This window comes from Rhinoderma darwinii, unplaced genomic scaffold, assembly GCF_050947455.1.
Source record: "Rhinoderma darwinii isolate aRhiDar2 unplaced genomic scaffold, aRhiDar2.hap1 Scaffold_731, whole genome shotgun sequence".
NCBI lineage: Eukaryota > Metazoa > Chordata > Amphibia > Anura > Rhinodermatidae > Rhinoderma > Rhinoderma darwinii.
In genome coordinates, this window is record NW_027464293.1 from 206,217 (window position 1) to 231,522 (window position 25,306).

The following is a 25,306-nucleotide window of genomic DNA, read 5'->3' on the forward strand; positions in this document are numbered from 1 at the left end:
ATATGTATATTATCTAAGAGACAAAAAACATCTCGGAGCAAAAGAGGCGGCATCCATGTGGTGTCTGTCTCTATGGAACACAATTATTATGTAAATTATCCATGTATTTATAATTGTGATTTTATTGCTTGTTTTATGATGTTTTATCCTGCCATTGTCATACTTTTAAAGAAACCTTCTTCTCATTGAAAATATATTGCCTTTATCGTTTTAATGAAATGTATTAAAAATAAACATTTTTAGTACCGAATTTTATGCTATAAAAAGGTTTTTTAATGAAATGTATTAAAAACGTTTTATTACTAATCTTATTGGACAATTGAATGTATAAACAAATTTATTATTACGGAATTTTATTTAACAGCATTTTATTACTGAATTTTATTTTGTAAAAATTGCATTCTATGTATGTGAATATTTGTCAATAAAATTTTGTTGAAACCTTATCTGTTCTTATCAGTTTAATGTCTGATACGTCCCCTATCTGGGGACCATATATTAAATGGATTTTTAGAACAGGGAGATGGAAATAGAGCTTGCTCTGTCCGCTCCACGCATTGACCTGGTATTGCAGTATTTCCAGGACCGGTGCACCCTTTCCTTATGTGTTGACTAAAATCAGATTCCAAAAGTGTTTTTTGTGTTTGCCATTGTTTCTGTCTTTCTGAAGGGATCTCCCCTTTTAATCCCATTATTTCAACACCTGTTGGACAATGCATGAGTGATAATGAGCTAATTGATTAAATGCAATTAATGAATACATTGCCACCTCTTGTTTTGTGTCGTCTGTGTGTCTGTGTTTCCGGCATTTCACATTGGAACAGCTCATTCACCTTCCTTGTCTTCTCTCCGCCCTCCCTTTTAGGTAAGTTAAAGAGCTGCACCTGAGCCAGCCACTGATTGATGCAGCACCACAGTCAAATAGTGGAGTGGAGTAGGGGAACAGCAAACAGCCATTAAAGCCGCCCGCCCGCCCGCCCGCCACAATGGACCTACCTGTGTACACTAGATGGATGTGATGGAATGTACTGTCGTCCCTACATTTCAAGAAGGAGTAAGAATTGCAGTTGCAACAAAGCCTTGCTTGCTTACAAAGAGAGCAGCAATTTGGATTTGTTACTATGTTACCTAGAAGAATAACAAACTGTGCAAGGATGGAGGTTGTAGGAGCAAGGAGAAGTTGTCTGTAAAGTTGGTGGATGCTTATTTTCCATTTTGCAGTCCCTTGTCTCCCTCTTGTGGCCTCCTGGAGGCAACTAGCTGTGCAAAAAAAGACAGCCTGGCGGCCGGCTGTTGCAGTGTTGCCCTCTCAGGCAACACTGAGTGACTGACTGAGCCGCACCGTCTTATATAAAGTTCAGACGGAACTTTGCACGTGTCATAGTGGAGCCCTGAGGAGCCAGAGCCAGCTTTCTGACATCATAATGGGGCCTCAGAGATAAAAGCCTGGGCCCAGGCAGTGTTGGTCAGTGCTGCTCAGCAGGCAGCACTGGACTGGACTGGATTACAGCTGATACAAGGTGTGAAGGAACAAGGGGTGGCTGTGGGCATGCACTTGCTGCCGCTGCCAGTGTTTATCTGCATGGCAGCAGGGCATTTGGGCGTTGCCAGGAAGGCGTTTTTATGTAGATTCCTCCTCTTTCAGCACTGCATTGTGGTGCAAGCAAAAGAAGCAAATCCTGTCTGGCTTCCTCTCCGGCCTTTATTCACCTCCCGTGTAGCTGTGAGTGTGTGAGCCTGCAGGGCCCCATGGAATTGCCTAGAAGTAGGCTGAATCGCTGCAAGGGCTGAACAGCAGTATCGGGCAGGCTCGGGCAACGCGCGGCCCGTTCGGGTTATCGCTTCTCGGCCTTTTGGCAAGATCGGGTGTAGTATTTCTGCATCTGGTTTTGTTGGGAGGTGTCCGGGGTACCCTGCTCCTTGGCCTTGGGGGATCGTCTCTTTTAACAGAGAGACTTCACCCCCTTGCTGCTATTTGGGGAGTGGGCTTAGTCCCCGGACAACGAGCGGCGATCGCGCCTTATCCAAGAGGTCAACCGGCCTTGAGGCGTTATAAGAGCATTCCAAGGGCGTTTATCGGGCTTCGTAGGTGTCTGGGGTACCCTAATCCTTGGCCTTGGGGGAGGGTTTCACTTAATTGTGGAATCTGAGCCCTTGCTGCTATAAGGGACAGGCTTAGCCCCCAGGCACTGAAAATGCCATTTACGTTTGGTTTCGCATCCGGGGACACCCGGTTGCGCCAGTCCGTCCGCATAGAGGTGGAAGAAGGCCATCGTCAGCGGAAGAACCTTCGCTTCATTGTGGAGGTGATTCTGCTGGACTTCCTGGGGCTGAAGCGGGCGGACATCCTGTGTCTCAACGACCAGGAAAGCCGCGGTCGGTACATATCCTTTACGGCCGCGGCATGTTGCGATAACATGCACAAGAGACTGTCTGATGCGGACCAGAGTGAGGAGCGGCTAAATGGACTGAACTTTTTATTCCTCTACGGGGAGGAAGAAGTCCCGCTCGTGATGTGCATGTTCAGTCCATTTGTCTCAGAGTGTGACATTGAAACCTTCCTCAGTCGTTACTGCAGGGAGGTCCGCTTCTCACACAAAATCTTGAACACCCAGAGCTTCTGGAATGGCAAAAGGAAATATTGGGTGAAGTTCCGCCAGGATCCCAGTGGCATTGGAGGCTTACATCACCCACCCCAGAACTTTGCCATTGGGAAGAATCGAGGATTCTTATTTTACCCCCAGATGCCAATAGCCTGCCGGAACTGCTTGAGATATGGCCACACCAGAGAACATTGTGACCGGCCCCATGTGGTGCAGTGTAATAGGTGTGGCCAGGTTGGACACGTAGCGGCAAAATGCAGTTCCGAGGTATTGTGCAATCTGTGCGGCATGACTGGGCATGCTTTTAAAGACTGCCCCCGCAGAGCGAAATCTGGGCCACCCAGACCAGGGCCAGAGCGACGGTTTGCAACATGTGCAGATGCTGCTGGTAATGCCCAAAAACGAGCATTGACGACTGAGGGGTCCAGGCCAAAGTCCTTCACAGCTCCATCGGGGGGCCCACCGATGTCAGCCTCGAGGGACGGCCATAGGGATTCCACCGGGTCCAGGCAGAGCAGGAGGAATTCTGACTCTGCTGGACATAAGATGACCGGCACCTCTGCAGACGGGTCCTTTGCTCCGCCTGCAGTGGACCCTGTTGAGGCAGTGGTTAGCGACAGGCGTCGTGCTTCCGTAGGTTCTGCGGTAAGACCTGACGCCTGTCCCAAGAGTGTGGGCATGGAGCGGAGACACTCTGTGTCAAACGAGGGCTCTATTAAGAAAACCCCCAAACATGCTGGATTGGAGCCTCGTTTTGACCATTGCCGGTCAACGGGGGGGCCAGAGCAAAGTTCCTCCACTGCGGTTGTGGAGGGGCTTGCGATGAAGGCTCCCCATAAGCAGGCAAAGGTTGCCAAAAGTGATGGGACCTCACAGGCCCCTGTGCAGCTGCCCAGTAGAGACATCAGCGATATCTTCAGCCAGGGGCCAGAGATGGGTGAGAGCGACTTCGAGGAGATGGATAGGAGCCATTCTGCGAAGAGACAACGAGAGGAAGAGGAGTCCGGAGTTCGGAGGAAAGCTGCCTACCGGAGTTCAGACGAAAGCAGTGTGGGGGTTGGAGCCGCCCACGTATCTGGCTCTGACCCTGCCTACATTAAAGATTTATTGACCCCTCAAAAAGGGGGTCCAGATTCGCAGCTGATCTCCGAGTACGACTCTTCTGGTTCGGACTCTGACCTCAACTAAGATTATGTTGGTTCCTATCAAAGTCGCCTCACTAAATGTGAGGTCCCTAAAGAGACCTGTTCGCAGGACTGCTTTATTTTCATTTTTAGAGACTGTGGACTTTGACCTTTGCCTGCTTCAAGAATGTGGAATCCCTAATGACTTGGAATATCAAGATTTAAAGATGGACTGGAAACTAGGCCCCTCAGTCTGGTCTGGTGGAAATGACTGTCGCTCTGCGGGGGTTGGATTGCTCTGCCGAGGTCGTTTTATCTCCATCCAAACAGTGACTGAAATCATGCCCGGCAGAGCTATTTTAATACATTTGCTTTTTAATGGAATTTTAATTCGTGTTTTAAACGTTTATGCCCCTCCTACCAAACAGGAGAGGGCAGAACTATTAGAGATTTTACCATTGTTTTGTGTTGGGTCTACCCCCCTGCTGGTGGGTGGTGATTTTAACTGTGTACGAGATGGAGAACACCGGCAGGGTGGGGATTTTAATCGAAAAATTGACCGTACTTCTTACCTGCTCAAGAATTTTATTGGTGATTTTAAACTGAAAGATTGCTGGAGGGAACTCTTGCCTGCGGACCCAGGCCCCACCTGGTCCAATGGAAGAGTGAGCTCCAGAATTGATTTTATTTTCACTTCTAATAGTTTTATTCCCAAAAAATGTTTGCTTTTAACAAATATTTTATCTGATCACAAGCTCCTTTCGGTGCACCTGGAGCTAGAGGGAGAGCAAAAAGCTTGTAGGGGTCCCTGGAGACTAAACACCACACTCCTGGAGGACCCCATCATTAAAGAGGAGTTTGTGCGGACCTACCAGTGTTGGCAGTCCCATAGAGCGCCCAGTCAGCCTATGCTACACTGGTGTGATGGCATTAAACCCAAAATCAGAGCTTTTTTTATTCGAGCAGGTAAGAAGAAAGCAAAAGAGAAAAAACAATGGTTTTATGTTCTTAATAAACGTTTACATGTACTTTTTAAATTGAAGGAGATTGGTATGGATGTTGATGATGATATCTTAAATCTTAAAGCTGAAATAAAACATGCCATAGAAGAGAAAGGGAAACAAATAATTTTTAATTCACATGTAAAGCACCTCGAGGATGGCGAGAAGTGTTCCCGGTTCTTCTTCAAAAAGGTAATGGATAAACGAGATGTCATTTTAAACCTTGAAGGAGAAACCACTATGGTCGGCATTTTAAATTCTGCTTTTAATTTCTACCAATCTCTTTTTAATAAGAAAAATATTGACCCTTCCTTTTTAGAACATGTTCTTAATTCCCTTGATGTCAAGCTAGATATTTTAGACCAGGAAGTTTTATCCCGTAATATTACTTTGGAGGAACTTTTATTTGCTTTTAAAAGTTTTTCTAATGGGAAAGCTCCTGGGGAAGATGGTCTGCCCATCGAATTTTATCATGCTTTTTGGGAAATTTTAAAGAATGACATGTTTTTATTGTATAAGGAAGTTTTTATTACTGAAGAGCTGCCCCCTTCCTGGAGGAGGGGGATTGTGTCCTTAATTTTTAAAAAAGGTGAGAAGGACCAGTTAAAAAACTGGCGTCCTATTACTCTTTTAAACGTTGATTGTAAAATTTTAGCTAAACTAATAACAATCCGTTTTAAACCTTTTATTCATAAATTAATCCATCCAAACCAGGTATGTGGGGTACCTGGGAGGTCAATTACTGAGTCCCTGAATATTTTACGTGACATCATTTGGTATTTTAAAGAAAGGGGTCAAAGTCTTGCTATTTTATCCTTAGATTTCGAGAAGGCTTTTGACCGGGTCTCCCATGAATATCTTTTTATGGTTCTTAAAAAGATGGCTGTTCCTGAAATTATTTTAACACGTATTAAGCTTTTATATCGATCCTGTTTTAGCCAAATTTCTATCAACGGATTTTTAACTAAAGGTGTTCCTCTTTTATCAGGGGTGAAACAGGGGTGCCCGTTGTCTCCGCTCCTTTTTATTTGTGCCATAGAACCTCTGTTCACCCTAATAAGAGATGATAAAGTCATCAGAGGCGTGCCCATACCTGGAGGAAGGGGGAACCAGGTAAAAATCCTAGGCTATATGGATGACGCCACCATCCTATGCCCAGACGCCGCTTCCATGAGAAGGGCATTGAGGAACACCGGCTTTTTTTGTGAAGCCTCTGGTTTTAAATTAAACGTTGATAAATGTGACTGTTTTTATACTGGTGTATGGGATTCCTCTGTGACACCAGGAGTTAACATGCAGCAGGATCAGATAAAAATTTTAGGAATTGTTTTTAATCAAGAAAACGATGGGAGACCCAATTGGGATTCAGTAATTGCCAAAATGGAAAAAAAGGTTTTAATGTGGAATTTGAGAAATCTCACCATGGAGGGAAAAGTTTTAATAATTAAATCTGTTTTATTACCCATAATGCTTTATGTAGCTATGGTTTTCCCTCCAACAATTTTATATATTAAAAAAGTGACCAGGATCTGTTTTATGTTTTTATGGGGTTCCAAAATGGAAAAACTAAAACGTGATTTTATGTACAGATGTAAGTACAATGGCGGGAGAGATGTTCCTAACCTTTTTAACTTCTTTTACATGAAATACTTTTGCTTCTGTTTTAAAATGTATAATTCTGATGGTATTTTTAGCTACTTTTTAAAGTACGCTACGGGCATGATTTTTAAACGATGGTTTCGTGTCCCTTTGAATTCTCCTGTGCTTCTGTGTCCCCCAAAACAATATGCGGTGCTCGAAAAGACTGTCAGGCTCCTAGGTCTCCAAGAATTGGAGCCTGACATATTGGGGGACCAGAAAAAAGTGTCACTCTCCTGTAGGCGGCAGGAGGATACACTGGCAGTTTCAAACTTCTCACAGGCAAGGTCCAAGGTGGTGTGGCGAAACGTTTTCGGAAAATTTATGGCAAATGTGCACAAGGACCTTGCCTGGGCAATCGTTCACCAGTGCCTCCCTACCCGTGAATTCCAGCATAGGCGAGGACTGGTGGCGAGAGCCAAGTGCCCGAGAGACAGGTGTGGTGACGACGAGACGGTAATGCACCTGTTTTGGAACTGCCCATATGCACAGGAGGTTTGGAGGAAGGTAGGCCCATTGCTGAAATGGGCCTGCGGTCTTAAAGATCTTAAATTTGAATACGTGTTTTATGGTCTTTTTAACTGCCCAAGTTTTAAACAGCAAATGGTCTGTTGGATCATTTTAAACTGTTTTAAGAATGCCATCTGGAAGGTTAGGAACATTCTGCTTTTTAAACATGATTTTATTGACGTTAAAAATTGTGTGAAATATGCCCTAAGTGAAATGTACATTTATTATCTTAGGGACAAAAAGCAGCTAGGGGTAAAAGAAGCAACATCCATGTGGTGTTTGCAAATGTGGAATACCATAACATTGTAAATAAAAATGGTTTTATTCTTTTATGTCTTTTATGCCCTGTATAAATTTTATCCTGCTATTGTTCTGTACTTTTATTATAACATCTGTATTACTGGTCTTATTATTATTACTTTTGTATTCATTTAAATGTATGAATATTTATGTATTATGCCATTGATTTTATCTTGTGGTTTCAATTTTAAAAAAAGTCTGTAAAATATAATATTTTTGCCAATAAAAAACTTTGTTGAAACCTTATCTGTTCTTATCAGTTTAATATCTGATACGTCCCCTATCTGGGGACCATATATTAAATGGATTTTTAGAACAGGGAGATGGAAATAGAGCTTGCTCTGTCCACTCCACGCATTGACCTGGTATTGCAGTATTTCCAGGACCGGTGCACCCTTTCCTTATGTGTTGACTAAAATCAGATTCCAAAAGTGTTTTTTGTGTTTGCCATTGTTTCTGTCTTTCTGAAGGGATCTCCCCTTTTAATCCCATTATTTCAACACCTGTTGGACAATGCATGAGTGATAATGAGCTAATTGATTAAATGCAATTAATGAATACATTGCCACCTCTTGTTTTGTGTCGTCTGTGTGTCTGTGTTTCCGGCATTTCACATTGGAACAGCTCATTCACCTTCCTTGTCTTCTCTCCGCCCTCCCTTTTAGGTAAGTTAAAGAGCTGCACCTGAGCCAGCCACTGATTGATGCAGCACCACAGTCAAATAGTGGAGTGGAGTAGGGGAACAGCAAACAGCCATTAAAGCCGCCCGCCCGCCACAATGGACCTACCTGTGTACACTAGATGGATGTGATGGAATGTACTGTCGTCACTACATTTCAAGAAGGAGTAAGAATTGCAGTTGCAACAAAGCCTTGCTTGCCTACAAAGAGAGCAGCAATTTGGATTTGTTACTATGTTACCTAGAAGAATAACAAACTGTGCAAGGATGGAGGTTGTAGGAGCAAGGAGAAGTTGTCTGTAAAGTTGGTGGATGCTTATTTTCCATTTTGCAGTCCCTTGTCTCCCTCTTGTGGCCTCCTGGAGGCAACTAGCTGTGCAAAAAAAGACAGCCTGGCGGCCGGCTGTTGCAGTGTTGCCCTCTCAGGCAACACTGAGTGACTGACTGAGCCGCACCGTCTTATATAAAGTTCAGACGGAACTTTGCACGTGTCATAGTGGAGCCCTGAGGAGCCAGAGCCAGCTTTCTGACATCATAATGGGGCCTCAGAGATAAAAGCCTGGGCCCAGGCAGTGTTGGTCAGTGCTGCTCAGCAGGCAGCACTGGACTGGACTGGATTACAGCTGATACAAGGTGTGAAGGAACAAGGGGTGGCTGTGGGCATGCACTTGCTGCCGCTGCCAGTGTTTATCTGCATGGCAGCAGGGCATTTGGGCGTTGCCAGGAAGGCGTTTTTATGTAGATTCCTCCTCTTTCAGCACTGCATTGTGGTGCAAGCAAAAGAAGCAAATCCTGTCTGGCTTCCTCTCCGGCCTTTATTCACCTCCCGTGTAGCTGTGAGTGTGTGAGCCTGCAGGGCCCCATGGAATTGCCTAGAAGTAGGCTGAATCGCTGCAAGGGCTGAACAGCAGTATCGGGCAGGCTCGGGCAACGCGCGGCCCGTTCGGGTTATCGCTTCTCGGCCTTTTGGCTAAGATCAAGTGTAGTATCTGTTCTTATCAGTTTAATATCTGATACGTCCCCTATCTGGGGACCATATATTAAATGGATTTTTAGAACAGGGAGATGGAAATAGAGCTTGCTCTGTCCGCTCCACGCATTGACCTGGTATTGCAGTATTTCCAGGACCGGTGCACCCTTTCCTTATGTGTTGACTAAAATCAGATTCCAAAAGTGTTTTTTGTGTTTGCCATTGTTTCTGTCTTTCTGAAGGGATCTCCCCTTTTAATCCCATTATTTCAACACCTGTTGGACAATGCATGAGTGATAATGAGCTAATTGATTAAATGCAATTAATGAATACATTGCCACCTCTTGTTTTGTGTCGTCTGTGTGTCTGTGTTTCCGGCATTTCACATTGGAACAGCTCATTCACCTTCCTTGTCTTCTCTCCGCCCTCCCTTTTAGGTAAGTTAAAGAGCTGCACCTGAGCCAGCCACTGATTGATGCAGCACCACAGTCAAATAGTGGAGTGGAGTAGGGGAACAGCAAACAGCCATTAAAGCCGCCCGCCCGCCCGCCCGCCACAATGGACCTACCTGTGTACACTAGATGGATGTGATGGAATGTACTGTCGTCCCTACATTTCAAGAAGGAGTAAGAATTGCAGTTGCAACAAAGCCTTGCTTGCCTACAAAGAGAGCAGCAATTTGGATTTGTTACTATGTTACCTAGAAGAATAACAAACTGTGCAAGGATGGAGGTTGTAGGAGCAAGGAGAAGTTGTCTGTAAAGTTGGTGGATGCTTATTTTCCATTTTGCAGTCCCTTGTCTCCCTCTTGTGGCCTCCTGGAGGCAACTAGCTGTGCAAAAAAAGACAGCCTGGCGGCCGGCTGTTGCAGTGTTGCCCTCTCAGGCAACACTGAGTGACTGACTGAGCCGCACCGTCTTATATAAAGTTCAGACGGAACTTTGCACGTGTCATAGTGGAGCCCTGAGGAGCCAGAGCCAGCTTTCTGACATCATAATGGGGCCTCAGAGATAAAAGCCTGGGCCCAGGCAGTGTTGGTCAGTGCTGCTCAGCAGGCAGCACTGGACTGGACTGGATTACAGCTGATACAAGGTGTGAAGGAACAAGGGGTGGCTGTGGGCATGCACTTGCTGCCGCTGCCAGTGTTTATCTGCATGGCAGCAGGGCATTTGGGCGTTGCCAGGAAGGCGTTTTTATGTAGATTCCTCCTCTTTCAGCACTGCATTGTGGTGCAAGCAAAAGAAGCAAATCCTGTCTGGCTTCCTCTCCGGCCTTTATTCACCTCCCGTGTAGCTGTGAGTGTGTGAGCCTGCAGGGCCCCATGGAATTGCCTAGAAGTAGGCTGAATCGCTGCAAGGGCTGAACAGCAGTATCGGGCAGGCTCGGGCAACGCGCGGCCCGTTCGGGTTATCGCTTCTCGGCCTTTTGGCTCAGATCAGGTTTATTGCCTGGTCTGGGCCGGGGGTTCGGTCTTTCGTGGAGTCCTCTCCGACGTTTTTGGGAGCGATCACCGTGCCGTTGGGCATTCCATATCAAGATGGCAGCAGTGCGGAATACTATTCGTTTTGTGGTAAATGAGCAGAGGAGAGACGAAGTGGATACTGGGCACATCATTGAGAACATCCTTCTGGACCTGGCTGGAGTTAAGTTGGTAGAGGTATTCTGTATCCAAGCTTTCAGCAATATTGCTACGTATGATGTATCCTTTTTTGAGGCCGCCTACTGTCTAAATGTTTTTCAGTTGCTCAAGGAGAAACACATGCATGAGGCTTTAACATCTATTGAAGTGCAACCTCTTTTTTCAGCAGTGGAGAAATGTATTACCATCCACATGTATAACCCATTTCTGGATAGAAGGCTGGTCAGGGCCTTCTTAGCTCACTACTGTACCCATGTTAGAGGAGGTGTGGAGCAGAAGAACCTATGGGGAGTTTTCAATGGGGATATTAAGTACTGGGTCAGGCTGAAACCTGACTCCAGCTGTATTGGAGGAGTGATGAATCCTCCTGCTAATTTTTCAATTGGTGGTAATAAGGGGTATCTGTATTACCAAGATATGCCATGCTTTTGCAGATCATGTTTTTCCTACGGGCATACCAAAGATGCATGTAAAGGCAAGGTTTGCAGAAATTGCAAGGAAACCGGACATGAGGCTAGTGCATGTATTTCCCCATCCAGGTGTGATATTTGTGGTTTGCCTGGCCATACCTGTAGGAAATGTCCAAAGGTGTTTCCTTTCTTAGGACAAGAGAGAAGAACATGGGGCAGACAGGTGAGAACAACAAGTTCCCTTGCTGCCTCTTCTGAGGAAATTTCAGAGCCTGCTGGCAGTGTTTCTGTGTCTGCTTGTCAGGACCCAGGGAAAGCTGTATTAGGAGAGGTTCTAACCTCACATACTAACAGCATGGAGTTGGGTGTGGTCCCTCCTGCAGAGCAAAGTGTTGATGAAGCACATGGGGTTATACCTATGGAAGGTGAAGACACAGCGCCACCTATTGGGTGTGCTTCCCCTGATGATGGTGCAAGTATGCAAATTTTGTCTTTTTCTAGCCCAGAGTCAAAAATGGAAGACTCAGCTAAAGTGGAGTGGTCAATATCGGAGGAGGACGAGAAGGAGGCCAGGATGCCTAGTGCCACTAGTGCGGAAATCTTCCATAAAGTTGTCTCAAAAAGGGGGAAGTCTGGAAAAGCGGTGAAGAGACTGAAGATAGGCTTGTTGGAAGATTCGGCTCATGCAAATCCTTTCTCATTGTTGGACAGTGACTCTAGTTCTAGCCCTAAGTCATCTGAGGTGGCCTCAGAAGTACCCAGCTCTCCTGGGGAAGGTTTCCTCAGTGAAGTCAATGTGGCGAATCTGGAAAGAGCGATGTATTTCCCTGGGACGTGATATGTTCTGGTTTTTCATGGCTTTCCATTGCACTAACCATACTATGCCCGCATGTCTTTGAGATTAAAAATCGTCTCACAAAATGTACGGGTGTTCTCCTCTGCTCACAAGCGTGCTGCAGTCCTGGACTTTTTGGCCTCTAAGGGCAGTGACATTGTTTGCGTACAAGAATGTGGTTTATCAAAAATGCCTAGGAAAGAAGAATGGAAGTTTGGGGAAGCAATTTGGTCTTTTTCTTCCACAAATAGGAATGATGGAATTGGTATCCTCTTCAAAAATAATGAGTTTGTCATCAAACAGACTCAAATTATACAGGAAGGAAGATGTGTCTGCGTGTTACTAGCCTATAAGGGGTGGCAGTTTAGGCTAATCAATATCTATGGCCATGCTGTGAAAACTGATAGGTTGGCACTTTTTGATAGTTTAAAATTTTTTCTACACGGTAAAGTTCCTGTAATTATTGTTGGTGACATTAACTGTATCCTGGAGAAGCAGGCCCGAGCTGGGTCCACAGAGTCTAATGTGGATGTCACTGGAGTTTTGTGGAATAAAATTTTGCAGGACTTTGCTTTGCAGGACGCTGTCACCAGGAAACCAGGTCCATTTACCTATCATGCCGATGACGGAAGAACGGATTCTCGTCTGGATTTTTTCTTTTTTTCTACCTCTGCAATGAAATGTGTAGATTATGCGCAGGAGAGAGTGTGGTTTTCAGATCACGAGTGTTTGTTGGGGGTTTTTGTTATAAATAATTTCTTTTATGGTAGAGGGGTATGGAAGATGAATGTCAGTTTTCTGTGTGATGAAAGGGTAAAAACTAGGTTTGGGAAAAAATATGGTTTTTGGGCTAGAAAGAAAAGTTCTTTCTCTAATGTGTGTGAATGGTGGGTATGGGTGAAAAAAAAGATTGGTGGGTTTTTTAGACAGATAGGGTATAGAAGAGCGAGAAGGAAAAGATTGCAATATTTACGCTTTAACATGCGGATGACGTTCCTTCATCAATGTAAAAATTTGGGTATGGATGTAAGACACGATTTGGAAAAAACAAAAAAAGATATTAAGGAGTGGTTCCGAGAGAAAGGGAAAGAAATAATATTTAGGTCTAAGGTGGAGGTTAGAGATAATCACGAGAAATGTACTAGATTTTTCTTTAAAAAAATGTGTGGTGGAAAAAGTGGAATGAATGTGTTATTGGATAAGGATGATAAAGAGGTGTTTGGTAAGGATGTGATTGATGTGGTGTCTGATTTTTATAAACAACTGTATGATGTGAAGAAGTGTGATTTGGGTGATGATGAGGAGTTTCTGGATATTGTGTGTAATTTTGTTCCTGAAAGTGAATGTGAGTCTTTGCTTGGTGAGATTATGGATGGTGAAATAAAGGATGTGGTGGGAAGTATGGCTAAAAATAAGTCTCCAGGGATCGATGGAATACCAGCTGAGTTCTATGGGAAATATTGGGACATAATTGGGAAGGATGTTATAGATGTTATGAGAGTGTTGTTTTCTGGGACGAATATGTGTGATGTGATGAAGAAGGGTATGGTAGTTTTGTTGCATAAAAAAGGAGATAAGAGGCGTTTAGAAAACTGGCGACCAATTACTTTGCTGAATACGGATTATAAAATTTTTGCCAAGCTGATTGCGAATCGTATGAGAAATGTGATTGGGTGTGTGATTGATGAGGATCAGGTATGTGCGGTACCAAAAAGGAAATTGCATGAGAATATGGCGTTGGTGCGGGATATGCTTGAGGATTGTAAGGGTCGGAATAAGAAGGTGATTGTGTGTGCGTTAGATTTTGAGAAAGCGTTTGATCGTGTGGCGCATGTGTTTTTGTTTAAAGTGTTAGAGAGAATGGGTTTTCCGGTTCAGTTTGTGAGTTTGTTGAAGAATTTATACGCGAATGCAAAGAGTTGTGTGCAGGTGAATGGGTTTTTTTCCGAATCATTTAGTATTATGTCTGGTGTGCGACAGGGTTGTCCGTTGTCTCCCATCCTATTTATTTGTGCGATTGAACCATTGTTGCAAATGATTAGAAATGATAAGGTTGTGAAAGGTTTGGTGGTGCCCGGGTGTGATGGAAAACGTGTGAAAGCTTTGGGATATATGGATGATATTTGTGTATTGTGTGATTCAGTGTATGATATGTCCAGAGTGAAGTTGATTGTAAACATGTTTTGTATTGCGTCTGCTTTTAAAATAAATTGGGGTAAGAGCAAATTTAAATTTTTTTTCAGTAATGAGCGAGTGAGTGATTCTGATATGGAACAGGTGGATGGTGTGAAAATTTTGGGTATTGTGTTTGATGATGAGTTGAAAGGGAGAGAAAGTTGGGATGAGTTAGGTGGTAGGATTGTGAGAAAGTTGGAAATGTGGAGAATGAGGGATCTTTCTTTTTCGGGGAAGGTTTTAATTGTCAAAAGTATTATTCTACCTATGATTTTATATGTTGCTCTAGTTTTTCCTCCTGCTGTTGATATGTTAAAAAAAGTGAATAGAGTTTTGTTCCTTTTTTTATGGGGGAGCGGGATTGAGAAGGCAAAGAGAGAAATTCTAATGAAAAGCAGACGAAATGGAGGCCTTGATTTCCCAAATTTGGAGATCTTCATTGGAATTAATTGTGTACGGTTTTTTGTAGAGTTTTTATTTAAAGAATCCAAGGCTTCCAGAATGTCGAAGTATCTAGCTGGAACGGTGATTCAGCGTCTAAGGTGGGAAAAACGTAATTTATGTAAACCAATTTCTTTTCAGTGCACAGGGTGGTATTTGTATGTTGAAAAATTTATTAAAAAGTTCCAGCTAGAGGATGTAAGAATGGAGAGATTTTTGAGCGAAAAGAATGTTGTGAGAAGTATGTGTATGAATAATGTGATGTGTTCTGTAAATGGTTTGAATTCGATGGAGTCTAAGTCTGTGTGGAAGAAGATTGTTACGTATGATGTGTCAAATAAGCAGAAAGATTTGTTATGGATGTCGGTACATGGAGTGTTGCCTGTAAGGAGTGTGCAGAAAAGAAGAGGTTTGGTTGCATCTGAAAGGTGTCCGAGAGAAGGTTGTGGGGATGATGAGGATGTGAGTCATGTGTTTTGGTCGTGTAAGCATGCAAAGGATGTTTGGAAAAAGTTGAGTGGGTTGTGCGAAGAATTGACTGGTTTGAAGAGTTTGACGTATGAAATTGTCTTGTTTGGTTTGTGTAGTTTGGGTAGTGAAAAGGATAGAGTGTTGTGGATTTTTTTGACTTGTGTGAAAGAGGTATTGTGGAATACGAGGAATTTGAATGTGTATAAAAGAGAAGTATTTGAGATGGAGGATGTGGTTAGTATGGTATTGGCTAAGTTGTATTTTTATTATAAATGGGATCTAGAAAAAGGTATGGATGCGGAAGGGATATGGCGAATGTTAAAATGGAGGTATTTAGTTTGAGGAATTTGTTTGACTTATCTTGTATTTGATGGAAAAATAAAATAATGAACCAGAGTGATGAGATTTTTTGAAAAATAGAGAGGTGGTTTGAACAACTACAGTTCTCGGTTTTATTCAAAAAAACCTGAATGGTTTAATAAATAAAAAAAAAAAAAAAAAAAAAAAAAAAATCTGTTCTTATCAGTTTAATATCTGATACGTCCCCTATCTGGGGACCATATATTAAATGGATTTTTAGAACAGGGAGATGGAAATAGAGCTTGCTCTGTCCACTCCACGCATTGACCTGGTATTGCAGTATTTCCAGGACCGGTGCACCCTTTCCTTATGTGTTGACTAAAATCAGATTCCAAAAGTGTTTTTTGTGTTTGCCATTGTTTCTGTCTTTCTGAAGGGATCTCCCCTTTTAATCCCATTATTTCAACACCTGTTGGACAATGCATGAGTGATAATGAGCTAATTGATTAAATGCAATTAATGAATACATTGCCACCTCTTGTTTTGTGTCGTCTGTGTGTCTGTGTTTCCGGCATTTCACATTGGAACAGCTCATTCACCTTCCTTGTCTTCTCTCCGCCCTCCCTTTTAGGTAAGTTAAAGAGCTGCACCTGAGCCAGCCACTGATTGATGCAGCACCACAGTCAAATAGTGGAGTGGAGTAGGGGAACAGCAAACAGCCATTAAAGCCGCCCGCCCGCCCGCCACAATGGACCTACCTGTGTACACTAGATGGATGTGATGGAATGTACTGTCGTCCCTACATTTCAAGAAGGAGTAAGAATTGCAGTTGCAACAAAGCCTTGCTTGCCTACAAAGAGAGCAGCAATTTGGATTTGTTACTATGTTACCTAGAAGAATAACAAACTGTGCAAGGATGGAGGTTGTAGGAGCAAGGAGAAGTTGTCTGTAAAGTTGGTGGATGCTTATTTTCCATTTTGCAGTCCCTTGTCTCCCTCTTGTGGCCTCCTGGAGGCAACTAGCTGTGCAAAAAAAGACAGCCTGGCGGCCGGCTGTTGCAGTGTTGCCCTCTCAGGCAACACTGAGTGACTGACTGAGCCGCACCGTCTTATATAAAGTTCAGACGGAACTTTGCACGTGTCATAGTGGAGCCCTGAGGAGCCAGAGCCAGCTTTCTGACATCATAATGGGGCCTCAGAGATAAAAGCCTGGGCCCAGGCAGTGTTGGTCAGTGCTGCTCAGCAGGCAGCACTGGACTGGACTGGATTACAGCTGATACAAGGTGTGAAGGAACAAGGGGTGGCTGTGGGCATGCACTTGCTGCCGCTGCCAGTGTTTATCTGCATGGCAGCAGGGCATTTGGGCGTTGCCAGGAAGGCGTTTTTATGTAGATTCCTCCTCTTTCAGCACTGCATTGTGGTGCAAGCAAAAGAAGCAAATCCTGTCTGGCTTCCTCTCCGGCCTTTATTCACCTCCCGTGTAGCTGTGAGTGTGTGAGCCTGCAGGGCCCCATGGAATTGCCTAGAAGTAGGCTGAATCGCTGCAAGGGCTGAACAGCAGTATCGGGCAGGCTCGGGCAACGCGTGGCCCGTTCGGGTTATCGCTTCTCGGCCTTTTGGCTAAGATCAAGTGTAGTATCTGTTCTTATCAGTTTAATATCTGATACGTCCCCTATCTGGGGACCATATATTAAATGGATTTTTAGAACAGGGAGATGGAAATAGAGCTTGCTCTGTCCACTCCACGCATTGACCTGGTATTGCAGTATTTCCAGGACCGGTGCACCCTTTCCTTATGTGTTGACTAAAATCAGATTCCAAAAGTGTTTTTTGTGTTTGCCATTGTTTCTGTCTTTCTGAAGGGATCTCCCCTTTTAATCCCATTATTTCAACACCTGTTGGACAATGCATGAGTGATAATGAGCTAATTGATTAAATGCAATTAATGAATACATTGCCACCTCTTGTTTTGTGTCGTCTGTGTGTCTGTGTTTCCGGCATTTCACATTGGAACAGCTCATTCACCTTCCTTGTCTTCTCTCCGCCCTCCCTTTTAGGTAAGTTAAAGAGCTGCACCTGAGCCAGCCACTGATTGATGCAGCACCACAGTCAAATAGTGGAGTGGAGTAGGGGAACAGCAAACAGCCATTAAAGCCGCCCGCCCGCCCGCCACAATGGACCTACCTGTGTACACTAGATGGATGTGATGGAATGTACTGTCGTCCCTACATTTCAAGAAGGAGTAAGAATTGCAGTTGCAACAAAGCCTTGCTTGCCTACAAAGAGAGCAGCAATTTGGATTTGTTACTATGTTACCTAGAAGAATAACAAACTGTGCAAGGATGGAGGTTGTAGGAGCAAGGAGAAGTTGTCTGTAAAGTTGGTGGATGCTTATTTTCCATTTTGCAGTCCCTTGTCTCCCTCTTGTGGCCTCCTGGAGGCAACTAGCTGTGCAAAAAAAGACAGCCTGGCGGCCGGCTGTTGCAGTGTTGCCCTCTCAGGCAACACTGAGTGACTGACTGAGCCGCACCGTCTTATATAAAGTTCAGACGGAACTTTGCACGTGTCATAGTGGAGCCCTGAGGAGCCAGAGCCAGATTTCTGACATCATAATGGGGCCTCAGAGATAAAAGCCTGGGCCCAGGCAGTGTTGGTCAGTGCTGCTCAGCAGGCAGCACTGGACTGGATTACAGCTGATACAAGGTGTGAAGGAACAAGGGGTGGCTGTGGGCATGCACTTGCTGCCGCTGCCAGTGTTTATCTGCATGGCAGCAGGGCATTTGGGCGTTGCCAGGAAGGCGTTTTTATGTAGATTCCTCCTCTTTCAGCACTGCATTGTGGTGCAAGCAAAAGAAGCAAATCCTGTCTGGCTTCCTCTCCGGCCTTTATTCACCTCCCGTGTAGCTGTGAGTGTGTGAGCCTGCAGGGCCCCATGGAATTGCCTAGAAGTAGGCTGAATCGCTGCAAGGGCTGAACAGCAGTATCGGGCAGGCTCGGGCAACGCGCGGCCCGTTCGGGTTATCGCTTCTCGGCCTTTTGGCTAAGATCAAGTGTAGTATCTGTTCTTATCAGTTTAATATCTGATACGTCCCCTATCTGGGGACCATATATTAAATGGATTTTTAGAACAGGGAGATGGAAATAGAGCTTGCTCTGTCCACTCCACGCATTGACCTGGTATTGCAGTATTTCCAGGACCGGTGCACCCTTTCCTTATGTGTTGACTAAAATCAGATTCCAAAAGTGTTTTTTGTGTTTGCCATTGTTTCTGTCTTTCTGAAGGGATCTCCCCTTTTAATCCCATTATTTCAACACCTGTTGGACAATGCATGAGTGATAATGAGCTAATTGATTAAATGCAATTAATGAATACATTGCCACCTCTTGTTTTGTGTCGTCTGTGTGTCTGTGTTTCCGGCATTTCACATTGGAACAGCTCATTCACCTTCCTTGTCTTCTCTCCGCCCTCCCTTTTAGGTAAGTTAAAGAGCTGCACCTGAGCCAGCCACTGATTGATGCAGCACCACAGTCAAATAGTGGAGTGGAGTAGGGGAACAGCAAACAGCCATTAAAGCCGCCCGCCCGCCACAATGGACCTACCTGTGTACACTAGATGGATGTGATGGAATGTACTGTCGTCCCTACATTTCAAGAAGGAGTAAGAATTGCAGTTGCAACAAAGCCTTGCTTGCCTACAAAGAGAGCAGCAATTTGGATTTGTTACTATGTTACCTAGAAGAATAACAAACTGTGCAAGGATGGAGGTTGTAGGAGCAAGGAGAAGTTGTCTGTAAAGTTGGTGGATGCTTATTTTCCATTTTGCAGTCCCTTGTCTCCCTCTTGTGGCCTCCTGGAGGCAACTAGCTGTGCAAAAAAAGACAGCCTGGCGGCCGGCTGTTGCAGTGTTGCCCTCTCAGGCAACACTGAGTGACTGACTGAGCCGCACCGTCTTATATAAAGTTCAGACGGAACTTTGCACGTGTCATAGTGGAGCCCTGAGGAGCCAGAGCCAGATTTCTGACATCATAATGGGGCCTCAGAGATAAAAGCCTGGGCCCAGGCAGTGTTGGTCAGTGCTGCTCAGCAGGCAGCACTGGACTGGACTGGATTACAGCTGATACAAGGTGTGAAGGAACAAGGGGCGGCTGTGGGCATGCACTGGCTGCCGCTGCCAGTGTTTATCTGCATGGCAGCAGGGCATTTGGGCGTTGCCAGGAAGGCGTTTTTATGTAGATTCCTCCTCTTTCAGCACTGCATTGTGGTGCAAGCAAAAGAAGCAAATCCTGTCTGGCTTCCTCTCCGGCCTTTATTCACCTCCCGTGTAGCTGTGAGTGTGTGAGCCTGCAGGGCCCCATGGAATTGCCTAGAAGTAGGCTGAATCGCTGCAAGGGCTGAACAGCAGTATCGGGCAGGCTCGGGCAACGCGCGGCCCGTTCGGGTTATCGCTTCTCGGCCTTTTGGCAAGATCAGGTGTAGTATTTCTGCATCTGGTTTTGTTGGGAGGTGTCCGGGGTACCCTGCTCCTTGGCCTTGGGGGATCGTCTCTTTTCACAGAGAGACTTCACCCCCTTGCTGCTATTTGGGGAGTGGGCTTAGCCCCCGGACAACGAGTTGCGATCGCGCCTTACCCAAGAGGTCAACCGGCCTTGAGGCGTTTTTCTAAGAGCGTTCCGAGGGCGTTTATCGGGCTTCGTAGGTGTCTGGGGTACCCTAATCCTTGGCCTTGGGGGAGGGTTCCACTTAATTGTGGAATCTGAGCCCTTGCTGCTATAAGGGACAGGCTTAGCCCCCAGGCACTGAAAATGCCATTTACATTTGGATTTGCATCCGGGGACACCCGGTTGCGCCAGTCCGTCCGCATCGAGGTGGAAGAAGGCCATCGCCAGCGGAAGAACCTTCGCTTCATTGTGGAGGTGATTCTGCTGGACTTCCTGGGGCTCAAGCGGGCGGACATCCTGTGTCTCAACGACCAGGAAAGCCGCGGTCGGTACACCGTATCCTTTACGGCCGCGGCATGTTGCGACAACATGCACAAAAGATTGTCTGATGCGGACCAGAGTGAGGAGCGGCTAAATGGACTGAACTTTTTATTCCTCTACGGGGAGGAAGAAGTCCCGCTCGTGATGTGCATGTTCAGTCCATTTGTCTCAGAGTGTGACATTGAAACCTTCCTCAGTCGTTACTGCAGGGAGGTCCGCTTCTCACATAAAATCTTGAACACCCAGAGCTTCTGGAATGGCAAAAGAAAATATTGGGTGAAGTTCCGCCAGGATCCCAATGGCATTGGAGGCTTACATCACCCACCCCAGAACTTTGCCATTGGGAAGAATCGAGGATTCCTATTTTACCCCCAGATGCCAATAGCCTGCCGGAACTGCTTGAGATATGGCCACACCAGAGAACATTGTGACCGGCCCCATGTGGTGCAGTGTAACAGGTGTGGCCAGGTTGGACACGTAGCGGCAAAATGCAGTTCCGAGGTGTTGTGCAATCTGTGCGGCATGACTGGGCATGCTTTTAAAGATTGCCCCCGCAGAGCGAAATCTGGGCAACCCAGACCAGGGCCAGAGCGGCAGTTTGCAACATGTGCAGACGCCGCTGGTAATGCCCCAAAACGAGCATTGACGACTGAGGGGTCCAGGCCAAAGTCCTTCACAGCTCCATCGGGGGGCCCACCGATGTCAGCCTCGAGGGACGGCCATAGGGATTCCACCGGGTCCAGGCAGAGCAGGAGGAATTCTGACTCTGCTGGACATAAGTTGACCGGCACCTCTGCAAACAGGTCCTCTGCTCCGCCTGCAGTGGACCCTGTTGAGGCAGTGGTTAGCGACAGGCGTCGTGGCTCCGTAGGTTCTGCAGTAGGACCTGACGCCTGTCCCAAGAGTGTGGGCATGGAGCGGAAACACTCTGTGTCAGACGAGGGCTCCATTAAGAAAACCCTAAAATATGCTGGATTGGAGCCTCGTTTTGACCATTTCCGGTCAACGGGGGGGTCGGAGCAAAGTTCCTCCACTGCGGTTGTGGAGGGGCTTGCGATGAAGGCTCCCCGTAAGCAGGCAAAGGTTGCCAAGAGTGATGGGACCTCACAGGCCCCTGTGCAGCTGCCCAGGAAGGACATCAGCGATATCTTCAGCCAGGGGCCAGAGATGGGTGAGAGCGACTTCGAGGAGATGGATAGGAGCCATTCTGCAAAGAGACAGCGAGAGGAAGAGGAGTCCGGAGTTCGGAGGAAAGCTGCCTATCGGAGTTCGGATGAGAGCAGTGTGGGGGTTGGAGCCGCCCACGTATCTGGCTCTGACCCTACCAACATCCAAGATTTATTGACCCCTCAAAAAGGGGGTCCAGACTCGCAGCTGATCTCCGAGTACGACTCTTCTGGTTCGGACCCTGACCTCAACTAAGACTATGTTGGTTCCTATCAAAGTCGCCTCACTAAATGTGAGGTCCCTAAAGAGCCCTGTCCGCAGGACTGCTTTATTTTCATTTTTAGAGACTGTGGACTTTGACCTTTGCCTGCTTCAAGAATGTGGAATCCCTAATGACTTGGAATATCAAGATTTAAAGATGGACTGGAAACTAGGCCCCTCAGTCTGGTCTGGTGGAAATGACTGTCGCTCTGCGGGGGTTGGATTGCTCTGCCGAGGTCGTTTTATCTCCATCCAAACAGTGACTGAAATCATGCCCGGCAGAGCTATTTTAATACATTTGCTTTTTAATGGAATTTTAATTCGTGTTTTAAACGTTTATGCCCCTCCTACCAAACAGGAGAGGGCAGAACTATTAGAGATTTTACCATTGTTTTGTGTTGGGTCTACCCCCCTGCTGGTGGGTGGTGATTTTAACTGTGTGCGAGATGGAGAACACCGGCAGGGTGGGGATTTTAATCGAAAAATTGACCGTACTTCTTACCTGCTCAAGAATTTTATTGGTGATTTTAAATTGAAAGATTGCTGGAGGGAACTCTTGCCTGCGGACCCAGGCCCCACCTGGTCCAATGGAAGAGTGAGCTCCAGAATTGATTTTATTTTCACTTCTAATAGTTTTATTCCCAAAAAATGTTTGCTTTTAGCAAATATTTTATCTGATCACAAGCTCCTTTCAGTGCACCTGGAGCTAGAGGGAGAGCAAAAAGCTTGTAGGGGTCCCTGGAGACTAAACACCACACTCCTGGAGGACCCCATCATTAAAGAGGAGTTTGTGCGGACCTACCAGTGTTGGCAGTCCCATAGAGCGCCCAGTCAGCCTATGCTACACTGGTGGGATGGCATTAAACCCAAAATCAGAGCTTTTTTTATTCGAGCAGGTAAGAAGAAAGCAAAAGAGAAAAAACAATGGTTTTATGTTCTTAATAAACGTTTACATGTACTTTTTAAATTGAAGGAGATTGGTATGGATGTTGATGATGATATCTTAAATCTTAAAGCTGAAATAAAACATGCCATAGAAGAGAAAGGGAAACAAATAATTTTTAATTCACATGTAAAGCACCTCGAGGATGGCGAGAAGTGTTCCCGGTTCTTCTTCAAAAAGGTAATGGATAAACGAGATGTCATTTTAAACCTTGAAGGAGAAACCACTATGGTCGGCATTTTAAATTCTGCTTTTAATTTCTACCAATCTCTTTTTAACAAGAAAAATATTGATCCTTCCTTTTTAGAACATGTTCTTAATTCCCTTGATGCCAAGCTAGATATTTTAGACCAGGAAGTTTTATCCCGTAATATTACCTTGGAGGAACTTTTATTTGCTTTTAAAAGTTTTTCTAATGGGAAAGCTCCTGGGGAAGATGGTCTGCCCATCGAATTTTATCATGCTTTTTGGGAAATTTTAAAGAATGACATGTTTTTATTGTATAAGGAAGTTTTTATTACTGAAGAGCTGCCCCCTTCCTGGAGGAGGGGGATTGTGTCCTTAATTTTTAAAAAAGGTGAGAGGGACCAGTTAAAAAACTGGCGCCCTATTACTCTTTTAAACGTTGATTGTAAAATTTTAGCTAAACTAATAACAATCCGTTTTAAACCTTTTATTCATAAATTAATCCATCCAAACCAGGTATGTGGGGTACCTGGGAGGTCAATTACTGAGTCCCTGAATATTTTACGTGACATCATTTGGTATTTTAAAGAAAGGGGTCAAAGCCTTGCTATTTTATCCTTAGATTTCGAGAAGGCTTTTGACCGGGTCTCCCATGAATATCTTTTTATGGTTCTTAAAAAGATGGCTGTTCCTGAAATTATTTTAACACGTATTAAGCTTTTATATCGATCCTGTTTTAGCCAAATTTCTATCAACGGATTTTTAACTAAAGGTGTTCCTCTTTTATCAGGGGTGAAACAGGGGTGCCCGTTGTCTCCGCTCCTTTTTATTTGTGCCATAGAACCTCTGTTCACCCTAATAAGAGATGATAAAGTCATCAGAGGCGTGCCCATACCTGGAGGAAGGGGGAACCAGGTAAAAATCCTAGGCTATATGGATGACGCCACCGTCCTATGCCCAGACGCCGCTTCTATGAGACGGGCATTGAGGAACACCGGCTTTTTTTGTGAAGCCTCTGGTTTTAAATTAAACGTTGATAAGTGTGACTGTTTTTATACTGGTGTATGGGATTCCTCTGTGACACCAGGAGTTAACATGCAGCAGGATCAGATAAAAATTTTAGGAATTATTTTTAATCAAGAAAACGATGGGAGACCCAATTGGGATTCAGTAATTGCCAAAATGGAAAAAAAGGTTTTAATGTGGAATTTGAGAAATTTCACCATGGAGGGAAAAGTTTTAATAATTAAATCTGTTTTATTACCCATAATGCTTTATGTAGCTATGGTTTTCCCTCCAACAATTTTATATATTAAAAAAGTGACCAGGATCTGTTTTATGTTTTTATGGGGTTCCAAAATGGAAAAACTAAAACGTGATTTTATGTACAGATGTAAGGACAATGGCGGGAGAGATGTTCCTAACCTTTTTAACTTCTTTTACATTAAATACTTTTGCTTCTGTTTTAAAATGTATAATTCTGATGGTATTTTTAGCTACTTTTTAAAGTACGCTACGGGCATGATTTTTAAACGATGGTTTCGTGTCCCTTTGAATTCTCCTGTGCTTCTGTGTCCCCCAAAACAATATGCGGTGCTCGAAAAAACTGTCAGGCTCCTAGGTCTCCAAGAATTGGAGCCTGACATATTGGGGGACCAGAAAAAAGTGTCACTCTCCTGTAGGCGGCAGGAGGATACACTGGCAGTTTCAAATTTCTCACAGGCAAGGTCCAAGGTGGTGTGGCGGAACGTTTTCGGGAAATTTATGGCAAATGTGCACAAGGACCTTGCCTGGGCAATCGTTCACCAGTGCCTCCCTACTCGTGAATTCCAGCATAGGCGAGGACTGGTGGCGAGAGCCAAGTGCCCGAGAGACAGGTGTGGTGACGACGAGACGGTAATGCACCTGTTTTGGAACTGCCCATATGCACAGGAGGTTTGGAGGAAGGTAGGCCCATTGCTGAAATGGGCCTGCGGTCTTAAAGATCTTAAATTTGAATACGTGTTTTATGGTCTTTTTAACTGCCCAAGTTTTAAACAGCAAATGGTCTGTTGGATCATTTTAAACTGTTTTAAGAATGCCATCTGGAAGGTTAGGAACATTCTGCTTTTTAAACATGATTTTATTGACGTTAAAAATTGTGTGAAATATGCCCTAAGTGAAATGTATATTTATTATCTTAGGGACAAAAAGCAGCTAGGGGTAAAAGAAGCAACATCCATGTGGTGTTTGCAAATGTGGAATACCATAACATTGTAAATAAAAATGGTTTTATTCTTTTATGTCTTTTATGCCCTGTATAAATTTTATCCTGCTATTGTTCTGTACTTTTATTATAACATCTGTATTACTGGTCTTATTATTATTACTTTTGTATTCATTTAAATGTATGAATATTCATGTATTATGCTGTTGATTTTATCTTGTGGTTTCAATTTTAAAAAAAAGTCTGTAAAATATATTATTTTTGCCAATAAAAAACTTTGTTGAAACCTTATCTGTTCTTATCAGTTTAATATCTGATACGTCCCCTATCTGGGGACCATATATTAAATGGATTTTTAGAACAGGGAGATGGAAATAGAGCTTGCTCTGTCCACTCCACGCATTGACCTGGTATTGCAGTATTTCCAGGACCGGTTCACCCTTTCCTTATGTGTTGACTAAAATCAGAT

The 25,306-nt window shown here is 44.6% G+C and overlaps 7 non-coding genes across 7 annotated transcripts; all 7 read left to right on the forward strand.

Moving 5' to 3' along the window:
- Positions 1-414: 414 nt before the first annotated feature.
- LOC142729681 (U2 spliceosomal RNA) lies at positions 415-599 on the forward strand. The gene has a single exon (XR_012878432.1). It is a non-coding gene; the product is annotated as a U2 spliceosomal RNA (small nuclear RNA).
- A 6,784-nt stretch (positions 600-7,383) lies between these two features.
- LOC142729678 (U2 spliceosomal RNA) lies at positions 7,384-7,575 on the forward strand. The gene has a single exon (XR_012878430.1). It is a non-coding gene; the product is annotated as a U2 spliceosomal RNA (small nuclear RNA).
- Positions 7,576-8,805: 1,230 nt separating this feature from the next.
- On the forward strand, positions 8,806-8,996 carry LOC142729667 (U2 spliceosomal RNA). Its single transcript, XR_012878421.1, has one exon. It is a non-coding gene; the product is annotated as a U2 spliceosomal RNA (small nuclear RNA).
- A 6,270-nt stretch (positions 8,997-15,266) lies between these two features.
- On the forward strand, positions 15,267-15,461 carry LOC142729696 (U2 spliceosomal RNA). Its single transcript, XR_012878444.1, has one exon. It is a non-coding gene; the product is annotated as a U2 spliceosomal RNA (small nuclear RNA).
- Positions 15,462-16,695: 1,234 nt separating this feature from the next.
- LOC142729677 (U2 spliceosomal RNA) lies at positions 16,696-16,886 on the forward strand. Its single transcript, XR_012878429.1, has one exon. It is a non-coding gene; the product is annotated as a U2 spliceosomal RNA (small nuclear RNA).
- A 1,229-nt stretch (positions 16,887-18,115) lies between these two features.
- On the forward strand, positions 18,116-18,306 carry LOC142729689 (U2 spliceosomal RNA). Its single transcript, XR_012878439.1, has one exon. It is a non-coding gene; the product is annotated as a U2 spliceosomal RNA (small nuclear RNA).
- Positions 18,307-25,089: 6,783 nt separating this feature from the next.
- Positions 25,090-25,281, forward strand: LOC142729693 (U2 spliceosomal RNA). The gene has a single exon (XR_012878442.1). It is a non-coding gene; the product is annotated as a U2 spliceosomal RNA (small nuclear RNA).
- Positions 25,282-25,306: the final 25 nt, after the last annotated feature.